General features: G+C 37.9%; 1 pseudogene; it reads left to right on the plus strand.

Annotated features, from left to right (window-relative positions):
- Nucleotides 1-793: 793 nt before the first annotated feature.
- LOC119255705 (prostaglandin E synthase 3-like) lies at nt 794-1,657 on the plus strand (annotated as a pseudogene).
- The last annotated feature ends 3,828 nt before the right edge of the window (nt 1,658-5,485 follow it).

The raw sequence follows: 5,485 nt of genomic DNA on the forward strand, positions 1-5,485 counted from the left end.
GGGTAAAGGTAAGACTAATTTTAAATAATGTAAAAAAAAGAAGATATGCTGCAAATCCCATTGTCACTTGTCACCACAAGTGTCTTCTCTTGTCCAATCTAAATACCAAATGTTCTAAGTAAGAGTATTTTGTTCTTTACATGGTCTCATCCATACATATACCCATCTTCATTGTCCAAGATGGGCCTTCCTGACTCCCACACACCACCCTAATTCCCTTAGATGTCACCCAGCTTAATAGCATCCTGCTATCCCTGTGTTCACATTTTCTGTGTTGTACTATTATTGTTATGTAACATTCAGCTTTCAGCCTGTAAGGTTTTAAAGGACAATGCCCTTGAGTTAGCTTTTATATGTTCAATACAAAAATACTTCCTGTATGTCTCAACTTCTGATTTCGGATTGAAGGGCTCTTTGAAATGGAGAGTAAACAATGAAAAGCAAGCCATAAATATAATTTAATTCCTCAGTAAAAGCAACTGTGACTTTTCTTCCGGAAGTGCTTACCTCCAGAAGACAGCATTTAATATTTCGGATTTTATCTCATTCCTCCAAGCTATATGTGTCCTTCTGGGCAATATTGGCATTCATTGCATATTAAAGAACATAACCAAATTATCCTAACAGTCTTGCCACCCCGCGCTCGCACCCACGCACGTTCATTCTCCGTCCTCGTGCCCCTTTTCCTACACTTTCCTCCTTCCCCGACCGAGTCGCTGCCTGAGAGGACTCGCGCCCTGGCTGCTGCCACCCACGTGGCCCGCCCCCCTCGCCCGCCCCCGCTCCGTCCCCTATGCAGCCTGCTTCTGCAAAGTGGTATGGTTGAAGGGACTATGTCTTCATTGAATTTTGCGTTGAAGACAGTAAAGATGTTAATGTAAATTTTGAAAAATCCAAACTTACATTCAGTTGTCTTGGAGGAAGTGATTTTAAATATTTAAGTGAAATTGATCTTTTTCACTGTATTGATCCAAATGATTCCAAGCATAAAAGAATGGACAGGTCTCAATTAAATGTTGTTTACGAAAAGGAGAATCTGGCCAGTCGTGGCCAAGGTTAACAAAAGAAAGGGCAGGACCTCCCCAGTGGGCAGGGGTTGAGCGCTGGGCTGCAAAGCTGCCCTCAGCCTCTGCAGCGCTGGTTCAATCCTGGAGACTGGGTGAGGGTCCCACTTGGCACGCAGACCTCTCCTGCCTTCCGCTGCTCCCCTCAGCAGTGTACTTTGTCAGTCTGCCTGCTCTGTTCCCCGCTCTGGCTCTGGTGAATTCTCTCGCCCTCCCGTGCTTCTGACTGTACTCAGTGCTTGTATAAATAAATAAAAATAAATCTTTAAAAAAAAAAGAAAGGGCAAAGCTTAATTGGCTTAGTGTGGACTTCAATAATTGGAAAGACTGGGAAGATGATTCAGATGAAGACATGTCTAATTTTGATCACTTCTCTGAGATGATGAACAACATGGGTGGTGATGAGGATGTAGATTTACCAGAAGTAGATGGAGCAGATGATGATTCACAAGACAGTGATGATGAAAAAATGCCAGATCTGGAGTAAAGGAGTATTGTCATCACCGGAATTTAAGAAAGAAAAATAACTTCTCTGCAAGATTTCATGATTGAGAGAATTCCTGAGTTGGTAGCTCTAAAGGCAAATGCTATATTTGCCTCTTTTAACCATTTTTCAATATGTTTGTTTTTTAAAAGGCGTCACTAAGGGTTGATATGTACCATTGTATGGGGCAATTTTAAGTCAGCTAGGGCAATAACCTTATGCATGAACATTTCCCAGATTTACATGACACTGTTGTGGTTCTAGGCAATTGGTACAGCAGTTGTGATAAAAAACATTTCACCTAAGTCTCCTTTACTTCGTAACATAGATAACTGACGTGATGATAGGGAAGTTCAGGCTTGGGGAAAGATAACTAAATTTTAGATTTTAGAACGTGGACTCAAAATGGCTGAAATAAATTGGTTGATACCATAAACTAATAACCCATTGTTACTCTGATATATCCTTCAGATATATCACTAAAGTTTTATTTTAAAAAATGTATTTCACATTCTTGTACTTAAGTAATCACTTGTCAGTGTTCCAGATGTATCTAAGGTAAAAAGAGTGAATGCCCTAACTTAGATGGTTTTTGAAGCCTGTACATTTGCTATTGTTTGACCCTTAAACTTTTACATCTCTTAGCATGGAGGATGAAGAAAGGCTATATATCGTTGCTTGAGAGTCTGTACATTTAGACCAAATTTGTATTTGCACTGTCAATATGGCAAATGAGTGAAAAAAAATGTTAATACACTATTGGATTTTTTATTTCTTTTTGATTCAGCTTATATGAGGGCTGAAAAACCTCAATTTTTTTGTTCATGACAGTGGGGACTTTTTTTTAATGTCTACATTCTTTCTAATAAACTGTTGGAGTATTAAAAAAAGAAAAAAACAAAGTATCATAACATTTCAAGTCTTACACCTGCCACAAAAGAACAAGGCACATTTTTTTTTCATCCTTTGGATTTAGTTGTTCTGGCCACAGTGATGAATCTAACTAGGTCAGCCTCCAACTCCTGTAGTATATATCTGCATCCAAAGTGAGAATAGGTTTACATAATTCTTCATTTCTATTGCAGTGCAATTTTTTCAGCTTAGGTGTTTCCAATGACATTCTTCAAAGAAAATCTTAAAAACAAGTGCTTTTGAAGTGAAAATAGTTCTGAAACAGGTTAAAGACAAAGAAATCTATTTTTTGGAACTCAAAAAAAATTATGAGTGATACCTATTATACATGTTGGTTTATAGCCAAGGTTTAAACTGGTGAGTATTCACACTCTTAGATTCTTCAAAGACTTAGCATTCCAACTTTCACAGAGATGCTCATTTAGGAAGACACCATAGGAAGAGGCCAGTGTGAGTTCTCAGCATGCCTAGGGGAAAATATATCCAGTTATGGGATTTTTTTAATCTGTGTTTGCGATTTATCAATACAGCCTAACCAAATGCTTTATTAATTCAGAAGGTGTCATGACTTTAATTTATTTTATATCTTTTACTGCTCAGGCCAAAAACTTTACTAATCATCACATGTGTTTCAACAATTGAGGCATACATTAAAATAGTTGACAGCCTGCCCATTAATCTACACATTGCAACCCACTGTGCACTTTGCTGATGGAATTTCACATTTTATAGGCCCGTCTTTGAATTTTGATGATTTGGTTCAATATCATTAGCAGAGAACTTGCCTTCTTGGGAAATGTATTGCCCATTAAAAGTGACATGCTAGGGTGATTGGTATGTGTTTTGATTTAACAATTGAGTTTATAGGGCCTCCCCGGTGGCGCAGCGGTTGAGCGCTGGGTTGCGAAGCTGCCCGCGGCCTCTGCGGCGCCGGTTCGATCCCAGGCTGCTCCCCGGCCACCGGAGGAGGATCCCACATGGTGCGCAGACCTCTCCTGCCACCCGCTGCTCCCCTCAGCAGTGTACTTCAGTCCTTCTGCCTGCTCTGCTCCCCACTCTGGCTCTGGTGAATTCTCTCACCCTCCCGCGCTTCTGACTGTACCCAGTGCATGTATAAACAAAACAAGCAAACAAATATAATAATAAATAAATAAATAAATAAATAAATAAACATGCCTCTAAAAAAAAAAAACCAATTGAGTTTATAATTGTATACACTCCACTAATCAAAAAGCTTTCTTTGCCAAAAGATACTGTGGTTCTTAGGTTTTTATGCTGTAAAAGAGGTTTCTTTCTTCCACTTATAAACCCTAAACTGGTGAAAAAAATAAGTCTAAATGAATATTTATCAATGCCTTGGAACATTATTTTTTTTTTCAAAAATACAACATCTCAATCATACCAAATTATGCTAAAGTAGACTTCAGAAACTGAACATCATAAACAAAGGAAAATTTCCCAATAAAATTCTGAGAACAGGCTCTGGAAGATTCTAGGGGCTAGATTTTTAACATCATTAACATTATTATGTATCTTCACTATATAGCTAAATGCAGGAGCTACACAACAGTGATAAACAAATAGCCTTTTTTCACTTTTTTTTCCTACTGCATTGGTTTCCAAAATTTTGAACTTTCCTTACTATGTTCTAGTTTGGAACCAACATATTCTTAATTTTGTATATAAGCCATTCATGGAATGACCTCAATAGTGTGAATAGATGTTTACTCAATAGTCATTTCTTGAGCTCCTTACTATGTATTAATCATTTGGTAGAATACACTGCCCTCAAGGTAGAGGTTGTAAGGCTACTTGGAAAGTTGAGAGACATAAAAAATATCTCAGAAGTTAGAGTATAAATTTTCAACATATTTAGTATAGTGAAAATTAGGTGAGGGAAAGTCACATTTTCAACAAAGTGTTACTGAAAGTATCAACTGGAGACTGAGTTCAAGTTAAGCTCTACACTGATATCTGCTCTGGAATTACAGTACTGTATGACCCAGAGTAGTTTTTTTTTAAATCTCTCTATGCCTCAATGTCCTCATTTATGTATTGGATCACTGATTTGAGATATTGTGAAGAGTAAAATATGAGAGATACTACGTGTACACCATCTGATCTCCATTGGGTACCTGAGAGTATCTGTGGTTATGTGATCATATTACTATTATTATTAAAAGAGTATAAAGAAAGTTTATAATACATTTAGTCAAATGAAGCTGCAGTAAAGAGTGGGACCTACTTTTTGAGTGTAAAATTATTTAATGAAATAAAGGTGAATATGTCAAAATGGAGTATAAATATCAAATGGAGGCTTGGAAGTGAGACAGTGAATGATATTAGGAGGAAAATGATATAGGAGGAAAGAAACTGGCTGGGGTCATAGGAAATGTACATTTTTTTAAAAAATTTTATTTTTATATTCCCCATACAATTGCAACCCCCTTATTTTGACCCCAATCCCTCCCCCCTCCCCACCCCCTACACCCCATAGAGTGTCTCTGGTTCATAGTTGTTTGTTGATTTTGATTTTCATTTTCTTATAGTTATTCATTTTCCTGGTCCCTTATTTAAGTTTTCTAGATTCCTGCTATGAGTGAGACCATCCGGTATTTTTCGTTTTCTTTCTGGCTTATTTCGCTGAGCATGATCCCTTCCAGCACCATCCATGTTGCTGCAAATTGCATGTGTTTATCTTTTTTGAATGCTGAGTAATATTCCATGCTGTATATGTACCACATCTTCTTGATCCAGTCATCTATTTTTGGGCATTTGCGTTGTTTCCAAAGCTTAGCTATTGTAAACAGTGCTGCTATAAACATAGGGGTGCAGGAGCTCTTTGGAATTGATGTTTCTGTGTCCTTTGGGTAAATACCTAGGAGTGGAATTGCTGGATCATATGGAAGCTATATGTTTAGTAGGTCCAGAAATCTCCACACAGCTTTCCATAGTGGTTGGACCAGTTTGCACTCCCACCAGCAGTGCAGGAGAGTTCCTTTTTCTCCACATCCTCGCCCACATT

This window comes from Talpa occidentalis, unplaced genomic scaffold (assembly GCF_014898055.3).
Source record: "Talpa occidentalis isolate TD23 unplaced genomic scaffold, MPIMG_talOcc4v2.1 talOcc4.3, whole genome shotgun sequence".
NCBI lineage: Eukaryota > Metazoa > Chordata > Mammalia > Eulipotyphla > Talpidae > Talpa > Talpa occidentalis.